We start from the raw sequence: 23673 nt of genomic DNA, 5'->3' as shown, positions 1-23673 counted from the left end.
TTCTGGATCGATTAGCTGAGTTATATTGTCGAGAGATTATCGATTGCATGGAGTTCCGCTTGAGCATTATATCGATAGAGACCCACAGTTCACGTCCCGAATGGCGATCCGCGGCCTCCCAGCAGCCTGCGGCAAAGATGCGGCATTCCATCCATGCATGGATGGGCGCACAGGCGGACTATTCGACATTGGAGGACTTGCGAGGTCTTGTGTCATGGACTTGGGCGGTTGGAGGACCACCGCCATTAGTGGAGTTCGCCACAACAACGTATCATTCGGCTATCCAGATGGCACCGTTTGAGGCGTTGTATGGTAGGCCTTGTCGGACACCCATCCTCTGGGAAGAGGTTGGGGAGGCCCAGCTGATAGGACCTCAGTGAGCTCAGCAGGATGCAGAGTTGATTCGTACTATCAGACGGAGGATGTCAGAGGCTCAGGACCGTCAGAAGAGTTATGCTGATCAGCGGCGGAGACCCCTGGAATTCTCTACTGGTGATCATGTATTTTTGAGAGTTTCACCCACGAAAGGGGTGAGGAGATTTGGTCTTCGAGGTAAGCTAGCTCCACGATATATTGGGCCATTCCAGATCTTGGAGAGGATTGGAGCAGTAGCTTACCGTCTGGCGCTACCACCATCTCTAGCCGGCATTCATGATGTATTCCATGTATCTATGCTGAGGAGATACGTATCAGATCCGACACATGTTCTGTCGGATATATCAGTTCCTATTCAGGCGGACGTTACTTACGCGGAGGTTTCGGTACGGATTCTGGACCGTAGAGAGCGTCAGCTGCGGAACAAGACTGTCCGACTGGTTAAAGTCGGATGGCAGCATCATTCTGACGAGGAGGCTACGTGGGAGCTGGAGGATACGATCCGAGCTCGATACCCCCATCTTTTTACTTGAGGTATGTGGGTTAGAGTTCCTTTCAGCATTTATACTGTTTGGTTATATTTTAGTGTTTGCTGTTAGTTATAGCGAAATTTGGGGACCAAATTTTTATTAGTAGGGGAGGATGTGAGATCTCGGAAAATTTAATTAATAGGGTTATTTGATAAATAGCCTTATAGAATTTTTCCGGAATTTTTAGAAATTTTCTGGGAATTTTACGGAGCTCGTAAGACATGTTTTGAGGGATCAATTTCGGGTTCGGATTAAACCTGTTTGGGATACCCGTTTAAGTGAGGAAATGTTTTAATTATAAATTCCTTTTCTTTTTCCTCCCCACACGCTGAACCCAACCCGATCCCTCACTTCTTCCCCGACTTCTCCTCCTCCTCCCCGGATCTCCCCTCTGCTCGAAGCCGATCTCGCTTCCTTCTCTGTTCTCTCTCACGGACGATCGGCGCCGACGGGAGCAAGGCTTCAGCTCCGGCGATCACCCTCTGCTGACATCTCTTTCCCCGACCCTTTCCTCTCTCTGTTCCTCGCAAACAACTCGACGCCGACGGGGCTTGCAATCGTCTTCACCGCCTGAGGAGGAGGTCGCCGGAACCTTGCTAGAGGTCGAACAAGGAGGCGGATCCTCCTGATCTCATGTTCTCAGGTCTTCCCCGAGCCTTTCCTTCCCCGATCCTTCTGGGTTTTGCCGATCCTTTCTTCCCCGATTCGATCGCTGGCTTGAAGATGACCTAGGGTTTCGAAGGTAATCTATTAAACCTAGCTGTGGATATTAGAGCTTCGGTTTTCTTCTCTGTTTACCGATCCTCATCTTCTTGGCGGTGGAATTAGGTCACGGATTTGGAGAGGTTGGAATCAGGGAGGTGTTGTTGGATTAGGGGAAGGAATCGGATCAGACTCGTGCTAGGTTTTCCCTTGATCGGATCAGTGGACCTCCACCTCCTTGCTGTTGATTGAGGTCTCGAATTGAAGGTGAGTTCTTGTTGGAATTATGTGTTGCTTGATCAGAGATCATCATTTCATGTTGATATGTGATCTTTGTTTTGATTCCTTCTTGATCCTATTGATTCCAGTGAGGGGAGGTGAGGTTCCATTCTTGCTGTGGAATTGTGTTTGGTTCCGGCAGTAACAATCACCTCAATCCAGCATCAACAGTAGGTTCGATCTGCTCTGTTCTATTTGTGAACTTTCTGATTTCGGCAGTAAACCATCCAGCAACAACAACAACTGGATTTGAGGTAAGGAATAGGATAATTGATCTTGTTGTAGATCATGTTTCGGAGTTGAATTCTAGATGATCTTGTTCTAGATTGGAATTAGGGTTTTACTTAGTGGTTTATGTGGAGGGATTTTGATACATGTTGTAACTAGTTGTTAAATTGCGTAGATGTAATTGTGTAGAATAAATCCAATGAAATGGTTAGGGTTAGGGTAATTAACCCTAATCAACCGTTGGATTTCTAATCTAATTGGTGGTTAGGGATTAGGTAACTAACCCTAATCGACCATTAGATTTAAATTGGTAAGTTGTGATTGATGTGATTAGGGTTTTGCCCTAATTTAGTTTTAGAGATTTTATTTAGCTATTCATTTGATTTAGCTAAATAAAATATATACATTGTTTGTTGACACAGGACTCTGATTCGAGACGGGCGTCTCGACTTCGGATTAGGACTGGATTGTACCTTCTCTTTGAGGCGGGTACCCTTTGACTTATCTTTTGATAATGTCTTATGATATGTGTAGCTTATATATACTTACTAGTGGTAGATATCAGATTATTCTTTCTCTTGGTCTTAGCTAGTTGATACCTATCACATGCTTCATCTGTTAGTTGCGTTACTTCAGGATTGGATATTTTATCTCTTGCCATGTGTATATATGTTCATAGAGGTGCATAGCTATAGTGCTCTACTCTACTGGATTAGTTGCTTTACATGGGTGATACATGCTCTTCGATTCATGATACTTACATCCTTGTTATATGTGATGTCTTTGGATTTATGCTGTTTATATCATGGTTACATATATGCGGTTACCTTTTGGGCACACACATATATGGAGGAGGCTATGTTCAGGTATGACATACTGTAGCATCATGCACCATCCTGCATGATTGCATGCTGGGCGATTGACGACTCCATTATTGTTGAGCTCGTCGGCCGGCTACATAGGGCCTGCACTGCAGGGGTAGTGGCACAACACTCGGGGTGTGTATGGCAGGTTGCTCGGTGGTGCACCGCCGGGGTGCTCATGGGTAGCACGATACAGCGGGGTTGCAGCCGGGATCCCTCCCCGTCATCGTGTACCGGGAGTTGAGAGCATTGCGCTCCCTCACTATGTTTGAGGTAGGAGGATAGATGTACTCCGACAGCATCCCGTCCACTCGGTCACTCATCAGGGGTAGTGACGGCAGAGTCACTCGGTCTCACCATTGTGTGTGAGATGGCTGATGGTTGACAGGGGTGACCATGTCATATTGCATCATATGCACGGATTGCACTCGTTATGATTGATGCATTTTGGTGATTGCATATGATTGACATGCATACAGGATACATGCTTTTGCTCGACTATTTTTATCTCTGTATGTTTCAGTTGCCCAAGCCTCGCAGGTGAGCACAGTTTATTTCAGTTATGCATGCTTCTTGTTACTCATTACAGTTTATTCAGCTATGCATACCTGTTATATTTTTTAGGAGACTGTACTGTAGGTTCTATGGTTTAGGAGACTGTACCTTAGGATATTACTGGTAGTTATATGTTGCTGGACATATCTATTGGATTACCTGCTGAGTTCTTTGAACTCACCCCGTTGTTACTATTTTTCAGGTTGAGGCCGTCAGGAGAGATTCCAGTCGCTAGCCCCGTTATCGCGAGGATTTTCTTTGTCGGATTATATTTTGCTTTTGCATCTTATATACTTGTATTGTGGGTTTGTATTGTGGACTTCACATTGAACATTCGGGTTTGCTACTTTTGTTTTCCGCTGCGGTTGTATTTTCATTACTTCGTGGATTTGTTTTCTTCGTTGTAGTGGAGTAGGCTGTCTGCATATATCTTCGAGGTTCTATATCGTCTTTCCTTATTGAACTGCGTGGATTGATCATATATTATATCTGTGTGGAAGGTTGATATAAACTGCGTGGCTTGTTCTTTTGTATTGTATTATTCCGGCCGTGTGTGGCCGAGGTATGGAGATGTATGTATACTGAGCTTCATATTGTCCGCCGTGCAGGGGAGATGCTGCCGAAATTTCTTCGGACAGGGACTACCTGGGGCGTGACAGACTGAGTGTATAAGAGAAATCTTGCTAGGTCAACGGGCAACCGGATAGTTGGTACAAAGTCCATCTAGGTCAATGGACCGACCGGATAGCTGGCACGAAGTCCAGCTAGGTCGACGGGTCGATCGGATAGCTGGCACGAAGTCCAGCTAGGTCGACGGACCACCAGATAGCTAGCACGAAGTCCAGCTAGGTTAACGGGCTAACCGGATAGCTGGCAAGAAGTCCAGACTAGTCGACGGGCTGACCGGATGTTTGGCAAAAGGTAAGTAAAGGTAAGTCACTAGAGGAGAGTGACTCTGTGAGGACACAACCCAGTTGAGGGACAGTAGGCGTTAGTCAAGTTTAACTCCATTTGGGATCTTTAGATTGAGACCTTGACTAGTTCCTGGTCCTGGGAGGACAAAAACTAAATTACTACTATTCATATTTATGCTAACACTTGTATTGCAGGTTATTTTGACTAACACATATTTACAGGGCAAGAAAGCAAGCAAGAAAGCAACATTGCCTTCGGGTTAATAGTACCCGAATATGGAATGTGTCTCGATACTGTTCATAGAAGGCACCTTCTATGGCTATAGAAAGCGTCTCGGTAATGTTTGTTGGTGCAGGAAGCATCCGACGATCGAACCTGTATTTTGATTATGTCAAATGGTCCAAACTTAAGTTGTTTTGTTATTTGACGAGTTTGATTGAGATTGCAAGAAAGTCCTAAGTGTACTTAGGCAAAAGTGTTAACTGCGGTTAGGCAGGTAGAAAATCCTAGGGGGTGGTAACCTTAGGTCCTAGGGGTTGTAACCCTAGGTGAGGAAAAGTCCTAGCTGCAGTTAGGCAAAGGGAAAATCCTAGGGGGCGGTAATTCTAGGTCTTAGGGGTGGTAACCCTACGCGGAAAGTCTTGGCGAGTTGAGAGCTTCGGGCAAAATCCTAGGGGGTGGTAACCCTTGGTTGAAATCCTGGTGTCACGAATCGGGTGGAAGACTAGACGAGTCGTGGAGCAGACGTCCAACATGATGACAGGAAGCTTTGGACGCTGAGTAAAAGTCCAATTAGTCTGGAGGATCAACTAGCAACAGGAAAACTCTCCGGAGTGGAGTTGGTGAGGACGCGTTCCCCGATGACGGAACAGTAGGCGTCGGTTTAACTCTGGATTTTCGGACTGGAAATCCGAAGTCATAACCGAATGGTCCGGAGACTGTCAAATACTTTATTTATCAAGTCTGTATTGTGCTAACTTTATTTTACAGGGTATGGTTAGTTTCTGGGACTAACGTATTTTGCAGAAAACGAATTGGACACATTTGCCTCGGATAAACAGTACCCAAGGTAACCTCCATGGAGCTTGGAAGTGCCTCGGGGTCACTTGTAGAGACGACCTCGTAGCAAGGCGCGAGGGTGCCTCCATGGAGCTTTGAGACGCCCTAGATGGTGCGAGGGTGTCCTCTATGCAGGTTGGAGGCACCGTCAGGCAGATAAGCAGCGACCAGTTCAGAGCTCATCCACGCTACGGTTTTGACGAGATTGAGGGCGCCCTCCATGGTGTTGGAGGCGCCCTTCACGAGCTACTTAAGCCCAGTTCGAGCAAGAGCTAAAGAACAATGAAAACTGATGATCCTTCTTCCGTGTGCTACTCAAGGATCGATTCTACAAAAATGTAACTCGACACCGATAACCTGAAGCTTCAAATTCTATACTTTTCATTGTCAGTATAATTTCCATTTTACTTTATATTGTAAATCAAAATTGTATATTTCTGAGCTTATAGTGATTACCCAAAGTAAACGTTCAACGAGCGTGGGCCTTGGAGTAGGAGTTGCCACAGGCTCCGAACCAAGTAAAACCCTTGGTGTGTTTCTGTGTTTATGCTTTATTATTCTGCTGCATATTACTCAAAGTTTTCCAAAACGAACATGAAAGCCATGAGCGCTGTTCAGCCACCATCTAGCGCTTTCAATTTAACAATTGGTATCAGAGCGGGGTCGCTCTGAATCGGTACAACTACCGTTAGAGCATTCTTATTCATCGCTTTTTCGTTCGTTTTTGTTTAAAATAAAACCTTACGCCTTTCATTTTTTCCCCCCAAAACTATTTTCAAAAAGTCCATCTTCATCTTTTCACCATTGGTTGGCATTAGCAAAATATCGCATTTTCAAAAGTTTGAAATAATATTTTTTAAATATTTTATTAATATTTTATTTTTTCCCGAAATTAGTGAATTGTTATTTTTATCTTTCTCCCGCACTACTAATCCAAGATCAAGTCTTGAAACATTTGTTTTTATTTTCCTTTGTGTGTGAGATTCCTTTTTAATAGCCTACCAAGATGGGAAAAACACCGCATGTCTACCACTCTTGTCTAGCGAAAATTTTGGATATTGGAAAGACCAGATGGAGCACCAACTGAAAACCCAAGTGGAGATATGGACCATAGTGTAACGACCACCCTTCTTACTACTACTACTACTCTCTACGAGTGACCGTTACCTATCTACTAACTCTACTTAACCGGTATGATTAGAAATCACATGGAAACCCTACCGAAAAATTTCGGCAGAGTCTCCCCTGTACCGGTGACCAAATCAACAATACAAACAAACTATACTCAGCCACAGGCGGCTGGAACATATATTTTCACAACCAAAAGGAATAACATCACCACGCAGTTTAATGAAATCAAAGCATGCAAGTAATAAATAGCGGAAACAAAATAAAAACATACAGTTAACTAACAGCGGAAGACTAAATGACTCATCTAATACATTCTTAATAAATTCTTAAACTAAGTCCCAAGGCTTCCATAGTCCTGACATCACACATCCCTCGGACACCTCCTTGTCGCCTTCCTTTCTATATCTTTTCCTTTCCTGTATCTGCAGTAAGAGGAAGTGTAGTCTATAAGCAAAATTTACTTAGTAAGCGCTATCTAACTCACAAAAACTCGATGTGCATGTATATAAATAAAAACATGCTAAAACTGAATGCTAACATGTAAAGCTACTCATGCTCATAAATAGCAAATAACAGTAAGCTAACTCATGCTCTTCTAATAGTAAAGAAACATACTGAAAGGCTAAACATGTAAAACAAGTCTATACTATCATGCTAGCATAAAGAATTTAACTTACTGAATTCTAAACACTTTCTGATTCTTATTAAACTTACTTAAAAACTTATTCTTTTATTTCACTTATTTAAACTTATTCTTTAATGCTCGTAAACTTTTGTAAACACATTGTTTTATTAGTTCAAAAGCTTATACTTATAATACTTCAAAATAATAATCAACTTCTTCTTGGGCCCAGGCGTAGTACCATCTTATGCGCGTTCCCTAATAGGTTGGGGTAGCGAGCCACCAATCCTAAAAGAGCAGACCTCGGTCTACCAGGGCCAAGACCTCGGAATTGGACACCTGGATTTGTTTAACGACAAGCTCTTGGATGTCGGGTACTAGCATCTTCTTAAAAGTAAAATATTTATAATCTTAATTACTTCTTATTTTAATGCCTTGGCATTTTAATAGGCACCTTGTGTGCCAAAAATCCCTAAAGTCTCGACTTTGGGATCTACTTAAGGCCTCGGCCTTTTCTTTCTCTTCTTTATCTTTCTTATACTTTTCTTTATCTTTCTTATACTTTTCTTAAACTCGTAAAAAGAATATAGGCATGCTACAACAAAATCAAATCAAAGGAAAGAAAATCTGACTTCTATAAGCATGCTATATCAGAGACAAATCAAAAGAAAGCATATCTAACTTCTTCAAACATGCTTCATCAGATGGCAAAGAAAACCAACAACATAAACTTCAATTCATGGCAGTAAATGCTAACAAAACTGCGATGCTAATTAAGATAATAGGGAAATCTAAGTTTGATTCTCATGTAAAACCTAAACAAAGCTTACACTTTTATAGAGTAGAAGAGATCTAAATTGCCTCTAACAGCATACTACTCATAGCCCTAATCCATGAAACCAATGGCATACACTTGATACACTTACCCATTCTAAATTAATCCTTACCCAGCTGAGCATAAGGAAAATTACTGCTGTTATCACAAAAGTTAACACGTGATGTACTAAAACAAGCACCCAATGGATCTACACAATCTAATTCTTCCCAACTAAGCATAGCATAAAGAAAAGTTGCTCATATATCTACCCATTGTAGTGTCCACAAAGAAACTACGTACTAGTTATGCACTTCTTCGTGCTCACTGTCTGCCCACATAAAACAAAAGGATAGCGATGATCTAAAATAACAATTCACAATAGAAAACAACGTGGCAGCAAGCTTCACAAGCAACTTCACAGCAGCAATAAAACAAGGAAGCTTACGGCAGCAAACAACAACTCAACATACTTAACTCTTCCATATCCTTACTTTGAGTCCCACGGCAGTAGCCCTAAACCCAATCTTCACAACAAGAATTCTAAAGCCAGAAGAAACCAAATCCCTAGAAATTCCGAGATTCTTCACAACAAATCCGAAAGCTTAAAAAGGGAAGAACATTCTTTGTAAAACTCACGGCACATTCACAAACAAGAGAAACTCTAAATCAAAGGCTCGAAACTATCTTACCGCAGGTGAGTAAGCGACTTACCTTCGTTTCCTTGACTCACAGCCAAAGGAGAAACCTCCTAGTGCTTCTAGGGTTCGGGTGAGCTCCCAATCCTGGCTCTTCTTCGTGCTCCCGACTTCCTTCTTGACGAGAGGAGCCCGATGGTACGAAGACTCCACGGAGAGGGGTGCTCGTCGGAGAAGCCCTAGCTTCCTCGGCTTCGTTTTCGCTCACGAAGATCGCCGACGCCGTCGCCCAAACAGCGCTGTCGCGCGCGCGAGAGAGGAAAGGGCGAAGGAATTAGGTTACGGGAGAGAAAAGAAAATAACTTAACCCCCTCTTAACTTGTCCTTTTATAACTTAACAATATTACATGTTCTTATCTATTCACGAAATAACCGCGGAACAATTGGTCAGCCATGTTTGGACCAAATCAAGGGTTGCGGTTTCGAATCCTCCGCTGCGCACTTTTTCCCCCTTTTAATTATTTTTCTGTTACCAACTATTCTTTAATTCTTTAAATACCATTTGTTCCATATATTAAACAAAACTTGCTTAGCTCAGTTGGTTGGCTGACTTCGGTTAAGACTCGGGTCAAGCCCGAGGTCTTGGGTTCAAAACCCAACTTCAACATTTTTCTTTCTTCTTTTTTTTTAAACTTCTCCTTCTTGATAAAAATATCAAACGAACTCCAAAAATTGCATAAAAATACTTTATAAATTCCTAAAAATCTCTAGAATTTTTTTAAAGTATTTCTAAATATTTTTAAGAACTTTTAGAACTCCTAATGAGGAAAATTGGGTCGTTACACATAGTCCAAATTAGATTTATTCTCCCCACTGAAGAAGGTGTACCCATCGCTTGTGACAAGTGGGATGCACAAACAAGAAGAAGATTCGAGGTAAATGCAAAAGCAACATATATTCTCCTATGCGGACTAACAAATTCAGAGCTTGATCGAGTTGAACAGTTCAACAATGCTAAGGAGCTTTGGGAGAAGGTTATCAAGCTTCATGAGATTCCTTTAGAACCAGAAGACCAAGTCAAACCTGAGTTCGAATCAGAGTATGAATTTCCAGAGTTAACCTCCGAACCAGACTCAGAAGAATCGAATCAGACCAATTTCATAGCACTGATGGGCAAAGAAGAGATAGTTGAATCTGAGTCCGAATTCAAGATGACAACAGTCAAGGAGGAGAATCCTATTATGGATCTAAAAGGTAAAATTATAAATTCAAATTATAAATTTCACATAACCTATTTTAAATGTAGGGAGAGAGGCCACTATAGAAACAAGTGCCTTACTCGTAAGATTCGGCCGACATAACCAGAGAAGAAGGAGAAATTGATCCGAAAAGGGAAGAAGCACATTGAATGCTCTAAGTGCAAACGAATGGGTCACTACAAAAGTAAATGTCCAGAAAGAAGGCCCAAAAAATCTAGGGGGAGAAATCAAGGTTAGTAAATTTACATTACATGAAAATTTAATTTTTGCAACGCATGTTTGTCCCCTAACTAATTTCACTTACTCTAGTATAGATTTCTCTAGAAAATTAGATATGCATGCTAATAATACAATGAATAAATTTGATTCAAATATAAATAAGAATAACTCAAAATTATTTAATAAACATAAGAAATTAACTTTTAGAAAATTAGAGAAACAAAGTAATATTTTAAAAGATAAAATATATAAGTTAGAAAAGATTATTAATAATTTAACTAATCCACAAGATCTAGACTTGGGTTACAAGTCTAAAGTAAAATTTAAACTCTATAAACCAATCTATAATCAAATACCTTTTAATTATAAAACAAACTTAAATACAATCTAACCTAAACTAAATTAACTTAACTCAAATCTTAACTTAAATAACATCTGACCTAAACTAAAATCTAATCTAACTTAAATCTAACCTTAAATTCAATTAACTTATATCTTAACTAAATCAAATTAAAACTCAAAAGTTAACTTAAACTTGTTAACTTAACTAATAAATTGCTTGAGTTGGTTGATCTATGCAAATTACCATGACCATGCATATGATAAATTAATAAATGTCAATCATGATTATTAATTGGATAATCTACAATGGTAGATAAAGACCTAGACTTGATTCACACTTGACTAGTTAGACCTAGGGGTTTCAAAAAGAAAAATTAAATATCCAATTTCTTTGAAAGACTTTGTCTAGAAGTGGTAGATGATCTCATACCCAAGAAGGCTTAGTGTCTCTCTACATCCTGGAAGCCAATCATTGAAATAAATATTTCATTGACTAATTGAAAAACTTGAGTCTAACTCAATTATAAATCAATCCTTAGATTGGAATTTCAATTGAAGATTAAATTAACCATATCACAAAACTATTAAGGTTCCCTGATTGAAAATCTAGAAATGAGTGAGATGGACCTACGTTTAAAGTAGTTAACCAAACCTGAAGTAATTAAATTAAAGCTAACTCAATTAAAATTCATAATTAATTATAAAATCATGATTAATTTCAAAATTTAATTAGTTATAAAAATTTTAATTTCAAATCTAATTAAACTCAAAATGTTAATTATTTTTAAATCATAATTAAATTATAATTCTTTTTAAATCATAATAAATTTCAAATATCTTATTTATTTGATTATTAATCATAATTAAATTTCAAATTATTAACTCTTATATTGTAACAATCCAAATTTCTTTATTACAAGTCTTAATAGTGCTTAAAAATATTTAGAAATGCTCTAGAAATATTCTAGAGATTTTTAGGAATTTTTAGAGTATTTTTATGTAATTTTCGGAGTTCGTTTGATATTTTTACCAAAAGAAAGAAGTTTTAAAAAAATAAAGAGGTTCGGCCGAGGTTCGAACCCATGACCTCCGACCCGATCTGAGACTTAAGCGAAGCGTGATGACCAAGAACCCAGTAGGGCCCTTGCTGATTAAGGAAAAAGCGAAAATAATTTAAGTAGTAGTTGATACCGGAAATATTTAGGTATTAAAGGGAGATAAGAGAGGAATCTAGGTATTTTTCCCGTACCCTAAATCTTTGCCTCTCTTCTCTCTCGCGTGCGACGGCAGCTCGGGCGAAAACGTAAGGAGGGAACTAGGGTTCGTCTCCGGCGGCCGGCGTGGGGCTAATTCCGGGACTTCTTCACAAATACGAGGCCCTCTCGTCGAGGAGAAGCCGAAGGCATGAGGTAGAGGCCGAGATTTCAAGTTTTCCGAAACCCTAGCAGCCCTTTCGTTCGGTTGTAAGTCCAAGAACACTGTAAGTGCTTCTCACCTGCAGTAGGAGTAGTTTCGTACCTTTGTTCTTCTTGAATTCGAAGCATGTTGTAAGATTGTTGATTTTGATGTTGTTGCCGTGAGTTTCATAAAGGAAACGAAAGGGGAATTGTGTTAGGTTTGACATGTGGTTATCTATTGTTATTAGTTTCCTTAAATATGCGGTTTTGGATTCACGGTATGTGGTTTTCGCTCCCTTTTGGTTTTCTTGCCGTGGTACTGAACAGGAAGAATAGATGAGATTTCAATTTGTTTTAGAAGCCTGCTGCCATGAAACTGATTTCATATTATTTAGATTTGGAATTGAACAAATTGTTTAGTTTGGAATGGCTATGTGTAGCATTTTGAGTTTCCTTTGATTCCTTGTCGTGACACTGCAGGCAACTTCAACAAGTTCACATAGGTTTTAAGCTTCAGCAGGTTTTAGTTTGGTTGTGCTATGTTTTTTACATGAACAGCCTTAGGTTTGGGAGTAATTAGTAGACCTTTTTGGTTAACATAGTGTGCAAAATTTTGATTAGCATAGTATGTAGAATTTTGTTAGTATAGTTTGCAGAATTTTGATTAGCATAGTATGCAGAATTTTGTTAGCATAGTATGCAGAATTTTGTTAGCATAGTATGCAGAATTTTAATTAGCATAGTATGCAGACTTTTGTTAAGTTAGGATGCAGATTTTTGTTGAGCTTGTATGCAATTTTTTTTTTAACTTTGTATGCAAATTTTTGTTAAAGCTCTGTATGCAGATTTTTGTTTAAGCATTTCAATGTTAGAATTTGTTTAAACATTTCAGTTTTTTAAAGAAGCATTCTTTTATTAGAAGTATTAACAAGTATAAGTATTTTACTTGAGAAGGCTAGTACTCGACTTCCGAGGTGTCGTTAAACAAATCCAGGTGACCGTTTCCGAGGTCTCGGCCTTGGTAAGACCAAGGTCTTTACCCTCGTAGGACTGGTGGTTCGCTACCTCAGTTTCTATTAGGGAGCGCACAATGGTACTAAGCCTGGGCCCAAGAAATTAGTATTTTGAAGTATAAAAGTATAAATTTTTAAATAAGTGAAATAAGCTTCACATAAGTTTAAAATTCAGCAAGTTTAGTTTCTTTTATGCTAGCATGTTATTTAGAATTTTCTTGCTGTTATTTGCTATTAGATGAGCAGCTTTACATGTTTAGCATTTCAGTATGTTCACATGCATATTCGAATTTTGTGAGTTAGATAGCGCATACTAAGCATTTTTACTTATAGTTGCATTTTCTCTTACTGCAGATAAAGGAAAGGAAAAGATATAACGAAGGAAGGCGACAAGGAGGTGTGGATGGATGTGTGATGTTTGGACTATGGAAGCCTCGGGACTTAGATTAAAATTTATTAAGATTTTGTATTCAGAATGTTGGAACTATTCTTTCATGTTGTTAGATTTACTCATTGGATATTTTATGTTTTAGAACTCTTTCTTTTAATTGCTATGCACATTGGTTTATTATCTGAGTTGTATCATTGTTGCATGCTTGTGTAGATTTATATATATAGTTTCTAGCATGTTCAGATTGATGTATAGTTTTAGCTGTGAACGTATTCTTGAGTAGTATGTTTTCCGCTGTTACATATTGTATGCTTTGAGTTTTGAGAGTTTCAAGCATAGATATTTTCATGTGAACAACTTTAGTTAAGTATAGTTAGTAGTCCAGTAGTGCTCCACCCTCACAGACTAGTAGGGAGGAGGGTGGGGTGTTACATATATTTTTAAAATCTTAATTATTTTTAAAAGATAATTAATTTTCAAATCAAAGTTAACATGTAAGTTTATAATTTCAAACTTAATTAATTTTCAATATATTTTCAAAATCTTCAAAATTTTAATTATTGTCAAATGTTTAAATCTAATTAAATTCATATTTGAAATTTAAACTTATATTTTAATTTTAAACTCATACTTTTATTGATAAAATTAAAATAAAGTTAACTCCATCTCATAAGCACTCATAAGCTAAACATGCTTGATAACTTAAAATGAGTGAGATGGAAAATTAGGAAAATAATAATTTTTTTATTATTTATTTACATGCTTAGACTCTAGGATGCTCAAAACTTTTAAGAAATTAATCAAGGGGGAGTGAAAGGAGTCAAATTAAGTTTTTTTTTTGTTAAAGTTTTCTTTTAAAAAAAAAAAGGTTCAAAATATTTATGAAAAAGAAAATTCATTTTTAAACTATTTTTGGAATGAAAAATAAATTACTTTTTTGAAACTAAGTATTAGATAAAGTATTTTAAGTTTTTTTTTTTAAAAAAATCATTTACTTAGCTAAGTATTTTTACAAGAAAATATTTTTAAAGATAAGTTTTTTTAACAAAATATTCTTCAAGCTAAGTGCTTATTAAAATATTTTTTTAAAAAAAAGCTGAAGTTTTTATCATGATATTTTTAAAAGTAAAGTATTTTTTTTAAGCTTAGTACTTTTAACTAAGTTTTTTTTCAAAACCTTTATAAAACTGAATATTAAAACTAAAGTTCTTATAACTTCTTTTAAAAGCTAAAGTACTTGACAAAATAATTATTTTCAAAGCTAAAATTTAGCTAAGTTTTTTTTTTTTTTTAGAAAAAGCTAAGTTTCAAAACCTAAGATTAGCTAAGTTTTTTTTTTTTTTTGGAAAAAGCTAAGTTTCAAAACCTAAGATTAGCTAAGTTTTTTTTAAGTAATTTTCAAAGTTAAAATTTAGCTAAGTTTTGTTTTTTTGGAAAAAGCTAAGTTTCAAAACCTAAGATTAGCTAAGTTTTTTTAAACTAATTTTCAAAGCTAAAATTTAACTAAATTATTTTTTTAAAATCTAAATGTATTTCAAAGCACTTATTTTCAAAAGCTAAGTTTAAGTCACTTTCAAACAACTTAAAAGTTTGACTAAGTTTTTCTATCTTCTTGCAAAACTAATATTCAAATAAGAGCTACCTTTCAGGAGAAGCTAATTTTTTTTTTTTATCTTTACATTTTTTTTCTCTCTACTTAGTATTATTTTTGATTTATGTCAAAGGGGGAGAGAAAAGTCAAAGTTAAGAATTTAAACATAATGAAAGGGGGAACATAAAGTTTTTTTTTTGAATTATTGCATTCATGCTCTTGTTTAAATTTCATTATTTATTATTATGTTTTACTTAACTTTGAACCATGTTGCCATAATCCAAAAGAGGGAGATTGTTGGTGCAGGAAGCATCCGACGATCGAACTTGTGTTTTGATTATGTCAAAGGGTCCAAAGATAAGTTGTTTTGTTATTTGACGAGTTTGATTGAGATTACAGGAAAGTCCTAAGTCTACTTAGGCAAAAGTCCTAATTGCGCTTAGGCAGGTAGAAAACCCTAGGGGGTGGTAACCCTAGGTCCTAGGGGGTGGTAACCGTAGATGAGAGAAAGTCCTAGCTGCGGTTAGACAAAGGGAAAACCCTAGGGGGCGGTAATCCTAGGTCCTAGGGGGTGGTAACCCTAGGTGGGTCAAGAGCTTCGGGAAAAATCCTAGGGGGTGGTAACCCTAGGTTGAAATCTTGGTGTCGTGAACCGGGTGGAAGACTAGACGGGTCGTGGAGCGGACGCCTAGCATGAAGATCGAAAGCTTCAGACGCTGAGCAAAAGTTCAGTTGGTCTGGAGGATCAACTGGCAATAGGTAAACTCTCTTGAGTGGAGTAGGTGGGGGCGCGCTCTCCGGTGAGGGAATAGTAGGCGTCGATTTGACCTAGGGTTTCCAGATAAAAAATCTGAAGTCAGAATCGGACAGTCCAGAGATTGACAAATACTTTATTTATCATGTCTATATTGTACTAACTTTGTTTTGCAGGGAATGGTTAGTTTCTGGGACTAACGTATTTTGCAGGAAGCGAATTGGACACATTTGCCTCAGATGAACAATACCCGAGGCACCCTCCTTGGAGTTTGGAGGCGCCTCGGGGTCACTTGTAGAGACGGCCTCGCAACAAGGCACGAGGGCGCCTCCATGGAGCTTGGAGGCACCCTGGACACTAGCGCGAGGGCGCCCTCCATGCAGGTTAGAGGCACCCTCAGGCAGATAAGCAACGACTAGTTCGGAGCTCATCCACGCTGCAGTTTCGACGGGATTGAGGGCGCCCTCCATGGTGTTGGAGGTGCCCTCCATGGGCTACTTAAGCCCAGTTCAAGCAGGAGCCAAAGAACAACGAAAACTGAGGATCCTTCTTTCGTGAGCTGCTCAAGGATCGATTCTACAAAGATGTAACTCGACACCAACGACCTGAAGTTTCAAACTCTCTACTTTTCATTGTTCGTATAATTTCCTTTTTGTTTTATATTGTAAATCAAAATTGTATATTTCTGAGCTTATAGTGATTGCCCAAAGTAAACGCTCAACGAGCGTGGGCCTTAGAGTAGGAGTCGCCACAGGCTCTGAACTAAGTAAAACCATTGGTGTGTTTCTGTGTTTGTGTTTTATTATTCCACTGCGTATTACTCAAAGTTTTCCGAAACGAACGTGAAAGTCACGTGCGCTATTCACCCCCCCTCTCTAGCGCTTTCGATCCAACAATGTTCATAGAAGGCACCTTCCATGGCTATGGAAGGCACCCTCAGCAAGATAATTTTTAGAATCGGTCATAGATAAGTGCCAGTTTGCTCGAGATAGAGTTTTCCTTATTGGAGACGCCTTCCAAGCCCTTTATAAGGCAGTCTCGAGTAGGCACTTAGATATCAAGTGTAACAACCCAGATTTCCTCATTTCGAGTGCCAAAAATAATCTAAAAATATTTAAAAATGCTATAGAAATATTCTAGGGATTTTTAGAAATTTTTAGAGTATTTTTATGTAATTTTTGGAGGTCGTTTGATATTTTTACTAAATGAAGGAAGTTTTGACAAAAAATATCCAAGCCGAGATTCGAACCGTGGACCTCGGACCTGAACCGAGCCTTAATCGAATCCAGCTAGCCAACTATTCCGCAAACATTTTGTGAATGAATATGGAATGAAATACATTTAAGCAGTAGTTAAGGAATAGGAAATAAATTGAAATAAAAAGGGGCGGATGAGGGAATCGAACCTGCGATCTGTGGCTTCGGTCAAAACCCGGCTGACCAGGTGTGCCAGCGGGCTATGCTAATCTAAGAAGGAGAGAAATATATTTAAGGTATAGTTAATAATGAAACCCGAGTGATAAAAGAGAACTTAGGTTTTCTTCTTACCGAACCCGAAACCCTTCGCACCTCTCCTCTCTCGTGACGGCGCTTTCCCTCTCGGCCGGAAACGAAGCCACACCTAGGGCTTGGTCTCCGGTGTTATCTAGAGCCCTAGAGCCAATCATTTGATGATTGTATTTTGGACATATTGTATCATATTCTATATATAAATAAAGGCATTTGGTTTTTAGTTATTATACTTACTTGTATTGGTGCCAAATAAACTAAGTATAATAACGTCCTTGAGTAGACGGTTCTCACCTATATCAATCGGTTAGTTGAACCGATAGTGAGATGATATAGGGAACACTACTCTTAATTATTCCTAGTCGAGTATTAACATTCAGGGACAATGTTAATGCAATAAGACTAGTATGTAAGTCAACTCGATGACTTGATCTCACAAGTCATGGATATAGAGATATCAAGTTGACACATGGGTATGCATTGGAGAATGTATACTGAATGACCTGCCATGAGAAAGTATCATGGATCGTTATATGAGTGGCATATACTTTCTCATGTGGCTATTAGTATGACTACTATTCCTTAGACCTGAAGTCACCATGGTTCCCTACATAAGGAGTTATGTACTTTGATTTCGTCAAACGTCACCCGTAACTGGGTGGACTATAAAGGCGATTACTGGGTATGTAACAAATTATGCGGAGGGATGTGAGTGATATAGATGGGATCTATCCCTCCTATATGACGGGAGAGACATCGATATTCTTGATAGAGTGAGACCACGAAGTGCATGACCATGCCCAAATGAGTCAATATGAGATGTTGAGCTCATTTGATTTAGTGAGTCTACTTGGAGTTCAAGATTTAGATTGATTAGAGGATGACATAGTTTATGCCTCATATTGGTCAATCTAGATGTCTAGGATAGAAGGACATTTGTCATATTTTGTGAGGAGTCACAATTAGTAGTCACAAGGTGATGTTGGATCTCAACATTCTTGTAACTTGGGTAGTAATGATGTGTTGCTAGATACCGCTCATTACTTATGCTCCTAAATAGGTTTAGGGGCATTGCCAACGTTACAAGAACCTATAGGGTCACACACTAAGGACAATTAGATGGAGATTGGGTTCATATGATGAACCAAGATGATTAGATTCATTTGATGAATCAAATTGGATTAAGAGTAATCCTAATTGGGCTAACTTGAGTTGGACTCAAGTTGATTCATGTATTCAATGAATCTAATTTAGATTATGACTCATTAGATCAACTTAATTTAATGAATTAGATTCATTATATTAAGTTGGCTTGAATCAAATGGTTAGATTAGATCAACCATGGAAGAGATTTGGTCAAGTTTGACTTGACTTGAGAGGAAGATAAAAGTCAAGTTTGACTTGACTTTATGCCACCTCATTGGTGAGTTGGCATTGATGTTGACTAATGATGTTACTCCACATCATCATTGGGTGCCACCTCATGGAAGTTACAAAGCCATTCTCTTTAATGGCTTCACATTAATTTCACTTAATGCAAAATTTGGGGGTTACACTTGGGAAGTGGCCGACCACTTTTGAATGTGAAGAGAATTCATTTTTCTCATTCAAGTGCATTATTCCATCTTCTTCCTTGGAGCTCTTTCTTCTCCCTCTCCTCCTCTCTTGGCCGAACAAGACAAGGTGCTAGCACACCTTTGTTTGGTCTTCTCCATCAAGGATTGTTCGTGTGGATACTTCTAGAGGACTGTACGCTTGATGGTCTAGAGATCCGGCACCTTGGACAAGCGGGATTCGCGAAGGGAGCGCTTCAAAGGTATAACCTTTTCTTCATGTAGATCTAAGTAGAAACTCGTACATGTAAATTTTTAAAATCTATCATTCGCACGAGATCCAGTGGCATGGGTGATTTGGGGTTTCCACGAAGCGAAACGCGGTTTTCGCGGCCAGATAACCCAACAGTGGTATCAGAGCCACGTGCGAACGCGTGTACGAGTTTGTTTTTGATTTTATGAAAAAAAAATAGCTTCTGTGATTTTCTGTAAAATTAGGTTTTTTATAGTTTTTATGGGTAATTTTCTCGTAGAAGCGAAGCACAAGTGTTTCGGCACTTGTAGGCTTCCGCTACCGGGAAGATTTTTCCAAAACGGCTTGGTTTCGCCTCAAATCTTTTTGGGACAGCGGGCTAAGGCGCTGTTAGATCGCAAAGGAATCCTCGCGATGGTTAGATCACGGGTAGGGGCGCTCCCCCTGGCTCCGCAAGGGGATTCGTTCCGTGATTGCGCTCGAAAACCGCTAAACGGAACCGCCGGGAAATTGTACCCGCAAAAATTATAAAATTATAAAAAAATTACAAAAAATTATAGAAATATATAATTTTGAATTATATATTAATTTTGTGATAGTCATGGCCCAAACGACCCAAATTGGATTTGGTAATGTGTTGTAATTCATAATACGGCCTGCGTGCCGTTATGTGATGTGCGTGCTGTATTTATTCTTTTATTTATTTTATTTTCACGATCTGCGCGTCGTGCCTTTCTCTTATATTCTGGTTGTAAATTAGATTTAGACTCGAATGTAACTCAAGTTTCAAAATTGTAATGTAATTTTGAAGCGGTGGAAGGTCCACACGAGAAGGAGTTACGAGGAGGGCGCGAGCAACACAAGGTGGTCAAAGGAAGAAGCTTGAGAAGCTGTTGACCTTAGGTTGATCATCTGATCTTCTCATTGGCTTGAGAAGATCGTAGTAGGGCCATGACACAATCACAAAATAATTTAATTAATTACTTATATGTATGTGATGCATGTTTAATTAAGTGGTTAATTAGTGCCTAGCGATTAGATTAGATATAAATCGTGCACATGATGCACCCCACGATTAGATTAGATCTAAATCAAGTATTTGATACGCATCATCATTTAGATTAGATCTAAATCACGTCAACTCGTAATGCCTACCATGCCATGATACCTACCACTACCTCGATCGCATGTTGTTGTTGAATCTGCCAAAGCAGAGCAACACATACTATCTTGGTAGGGTACGGAGGGACAATTTTGGTCCCGCCTATCAACACATGGGTGAGTACAACTCAATTAGATTGAGTAACTAGTTAACTCAATTGGATCGAGTTTAACTATAGGCATTATCCAATGGTTGGTAGATAGGTCAAAATCACGTTTATATTAACTCTTGGGCGTATTAGCCAAAGCTAACTCGAGTTTTAATATAAATACGGATTTTGATCCTATAAACAAGAGTTGCATAGAGATGTAATTGGTAATCGTTACCTACCGATCATACTAAGTCTTGGGCGTATTAGCCAAAGCTAACTCAAGGGTTAGTATGATGTGGATCTTGTCCCACATGAATTATAGAATTCAGTGGGAGCATCATTTAGTTAAAGACCTAATTAAATGATTAAAAATATGATATTTATTTCTGCTTTTATTTCTGTTGTAGATTACCATGACGTCGAACATGAACACCTTCTCCCTGCGATCTGTCCTCGAGAAGGACAAGCTCAATGGAGCAAACTTCCTGGAATGGTACAGGAACCTGAGAATAGTTCTCACCCAAGAACGTAAACTGTACGTTCTGGAGCAGCCCATTCCGGAGGCTCCTCCTGCCACTGCCTCGCGAGCTGACCGAGATGCTTTCAAGAAGCATCAAGATGACGCATTAGATGTGTCTTGTCTAATGCTCGCGACCATGAACTCTGAGCTTCAGAAGCAACACGAGTTAATGGGCGCTTACGATATGGTTGAACATCTTCATCAACTGTATCAAGGACAAGCGAGGCATGAGAGATTTGAGATCTCAAGGGCACTGCTTCAGTGCAAGATGTCAGACGGGGCTCCAGTGGGCCCATATGTACTCAAAATGATTGGGTACATAGAGAACCTACAAAGGTTGGGGTTCCCTCTTGGCCAAGAGCTGGCTACTGACCTGATCTTGCAATCCTTGCCGGATAGCTACAGTCAATTTGTTCTAAACTACAATATAAACGCCACTGCCCGAGCTGCTTAGCATGTTAAGAACTGCTGAGCTGAACCTTAAGAAGGCAAAGCCCCACTCTGTTCTGATGGTTCAGAAACACAAGGGCAAGGGCAAGCTCAAAGGTAAGGGAAAGTCCCAAACCAAGGGCAAAGGCAAGGCACTGAAGCCTAAAGGAGGGGTCGCTAAGGATGCTACCTGCTTCCACTGCGGTCAGACCGGGCACTGGAAGAGGAACTGCAAGGTATACTTGGAGGATCTTAAGAAGAAGCGAAGTGAGACTTCCACTTCAGGTATATATGTTATAGAAGTCAATCTATCTATTTCTACATCATGGGTATTAGATACTGGATGTGCTTCTCACATTTGTACTGATGTGCAGGCGCTGAGAAATAGCAGGGCATTGACAAAGGGCGAGGTGGACCTACGAGTACGCAATGGAGCACGGGTTGCTGCTGTTGCTATAGGGACTTACTTTCTATCTTTGCCCTCTGGGATTGTACTAGAGTTAGTCGATTGTTGTTATGTGCCTGCATTAACTAAGAACATTATATCAGTTTCTTGTTTGGACAAGAAAGGTTTCTCGTTTACAATAAAGAAAAAATGTTGTTCCGTCTATTTAAACGATATGTTCTATTGTAGTGCACCTCTGATAAACGGACTCTATATTCTAGACCTTGAGATCCCTATCTATAACATAAATACCAAGAGGTTTAAGTCAAATGACCTGAACCAAACCTATGTAACACCCCAAATTTCATGATTTGAAGTCCTAAAAGATCTTATTAAAATCTAGAAATGCTTTAGAAAAATTCTAGATATTTTTAGGAATTTATAGAGTATTTTTATGTAATTTTTGGATTGTGTTTGGTATTTTTACCAAAAGGAACAAGTTGCAAAAAAATAAGAAATTAAGCCGAGATTCGAACTGTGAACCTCGAGTTAAGTAGAGATTCGCTTAACCAACAGACCAGACAAGTTTTCATAATTAAATTTATGAAAAATTTATTTAAGTTATAAGTAGAAACGAAGGAAGAAATAGGAGTCGGCCGAGTTTCGAAGCCACAACCTCGGCCAAACCGAAGCTTTAAGCGGAGCGGGCTAACCAACTGTCCCACGATTATTTCGTGAACAAATTAATAGCGAAATAGTCTTAAGCCATAAACTTTAGGTTATAAAAGAGGGATAAGTTAGGGATTAATTATCCCGTGACCGAAACCTTTCTCTCCTTCTCCTCTCGCGACGGCGCTGTGCGGGCGATTCCTGCTTGGGCGAAATCGCAGCCGAGCTAGGCTTTGTTTTCCGGCGGCCGGCCAAAGTTCTCCGAGGGGTTTTCTCCACTTCTCGTCGAGGAGAAGCTGTAAGCACGAAGAAGAGCAGGAATTTGAGCTGCCCGAACCCTAGAACCTTCCTTTCTTCTCGGTTTGAGTCCAAGGATAGGTAAGTTGCTACTCACCTGCAGTAGGATAGCTCCGAGGTTTAATCTTTGATTCCCTCCTTGTTTCCGAAGCTTTGCATGAGTTCCTTTGCTTTCTCTGTTTTCGGATTGTGCTGCACAGATTTGCTTAATTGTTGTTTCTTTTTATTTCTGCGGAAGCATGCCTAAGAATTAGTTCTTTTGCGGTTTAGACCAGGATTTCTAAAGCTTGTAAGTTTGGCTTGGTTTCCATGCTAGAGATATTATGTTTTGGCCTTTATAAATTGTGCATGACCCTAACCTTTAGGTGATTATGAGTAGCTATAATAGAAAGAGACCAATGTTTATATCCTCTTTGCGTTGCTGCTGTAGTATGCTTTATGTTTTCAATTGTTCTGTGCCATTGGTTTCCTGTAGGATGAGGAGCTCTACCCTTCGTGCCTTAGACCTTTCATGATCAATTTTTTTGCATAAGCAGTTTTAGATTGTCATGTAGTATCAGATTTATATCCAAAGAAACTTAGTTAAGCATTGTCAATTAGAGGAGCAACATGAAAGAGGAACACCAATATAATATACCATACTGCATGTTCTTCACTTCCTTGATGCTTTAATTCTTCCAATAATATGTAGAACTATGGGTTAAGTATAGATAACATTCCAGGTGGCCTATTTCGTAATGTAAAGGACACACAAGTAGGATGGAATGAAATAAGTATTTAAGGAAGAAAGAAGATGATTGGTATAGCTTGAGAATGTAATTTGAATTCATTCACCTTTATGATTAGTACATCAAATTTAGACGTGTTAGGATTGGTTATGCTGTGGTTTCTTTAAGTTTCGGCAGCTTTCTTTTATTATAGTTTTGAATGCATGTGGGATTGATTAATAACACAGATTTAAGTTCTTCCTTGTCACTTTAATGGGCATGATCAGTTTAGGGATATTCCAGCAAATTCAGTTTTCGGTTTGATTTGCTTTATGGATTATTGTTTTAGTTCTTTTAGTATGAGATAGTTCTATGCTTTTAGGTTGCTTGTGACCTTAAACAGATTCAGTTTTGTTTGTTTA

At 38.9% G+C, this 23673-nt stretch overlaps 1 long non-coding RNA gene across 2 annotated transcripts; it reads left to right on the top strand.

Moving 5' to 3' along the window:
- The first annotated feature begins 1218 nt into the window (after positions 1-1218).
- LOC122000319 lies at positions 1219-3772 on the top strand. Of its 2 annotated transcripts, none has more exons than XR_006117074.1 (4): positions 1219-1647; positions 1734-1874; positions 1976-2140; positions 3735-3772. It is a non-coding gene; the product is annotated as an uncharacterized LOC122000319 (long non-coding RNA). The 2 variants fall into 2 exon arrangements; XR_006117073.1 differs by lacking the exon at positions 3735-3772 and adding an exon at positions 2537-2596.
- The last annotated feature ends 19901 nt before the right edge of the window (positions 3773-23673 follow it).

This window comes from Zingiber officinale, chromosome 7A (assembly GCF_018446385.1).
Source record: "Zingiber officinale cultivar Zhangliang chromosome 7A, Zo_v1.1, whole genome shotgun sequence".
NCBI classification, from domain to species: Eukaryota; Viridiplantae; Streptophyta; class Magnoliopsida; order Zingiberales; family Zingiberaceae; genus Zingiber; species Zingiber officinale.
The sequence above is the reverse complement of the archived record's forward strand: the minus strand, read 5'-3'. Positions and strand labels throughout refer to the sequence as shown.